This window comes from Sinocyclocheilus grahami, unplaced genomic scaffold, assembly GCF_001515645.1.
Source record: "Sinocyclocheilus grahami isolate Dianchi unplaced genomic scaffold, SAMN03320097.WGS_v1.1 scaffold90.1, whole genome shotgun sequence".
Classification (NCBI taxonomy): Eukaryota; Metazoa; Chordata; class Actinopteri; order Cypriniformes; family Cyprinidae; genus Sinocyclocheilus; species Sinocyclocheilus grahami.
In genome coordinates this window covers 1,661,413-1,662,313 of record NW_015505269.1, presented here as the reverse complement: position 1 = coordinate 1,662,313, position 901 = coordinate 1,661,413, and positions in this window count along the sequence as shown.

Here is a 901-nt window from a genome sequence, read left to right as displayed (position 1 = left end):
TGACTGGCCAAAAAAACTAGCTTCAAAAATAACTCTAGATTTGGACGTACTCTGTAATTTTTTCTGGCTTTTACGTTTCTTGTCAGATTGTGGAGTCTGGGTGATATCTTGGTTAAAAGCCAAGACAGATGTCAATGGTGTTTTTTTGTCAGCAGCACCACACGTATGCATCGTGGTACTCTCATGAATAAGCATCGAAGACTGACACGGAAGAGAAGAAATTATTGAATTAAGTCGTTATTTTTGTTTTCTTTGTGCACAAGAAGTATTCTCGTAACTTCATAAAATTACGGTTGAACCACTGATGTCACATGGACTATTTTAATGATGTCCTTGCTATACCTTTCTGGGCCTTGAACATGTCAGTTGCATTGCTGCCTATGCAGGGTCAGAAAGCTGTTGGATTTCATCAAAAATATCTTAATTTGTGTTTTGAAGATGAACGAAGGTCTTCCGGTTTTGGAACGACATGAGGGTGAGTAATTAATGACAGAATTGTCATTTTTGTGATTTTTTGTTACGATTAACATCACTGACTGAATTGTTTTACATTTTCTGATATCTTGATTTTGATAGTACTATCATAATGTGACAGGAAATATGTATATTGCATATCATACAGATAAGACACTTTAATGCCTTCTGGCAAAAACAATTCATTTGTCATTTGGCAAGCATTTTGTAGTATTTGATTCAAGAATGCTGATAGCATCATACAATATGATAAATGTTTTTTGCAATATTGCATGGGCAAAGATGCAAAGGCTTTGTTTTGATAGGGGTGACCAAGGGTCGCTGTTTCAAGGTCATGTCAGGCAACAGTGAGCGACAGATGCAACAGATGGCAGAGCAAATACTACCTCATACTGAGCCAGAGTAGCCACCAGAGACTCATGTGGCC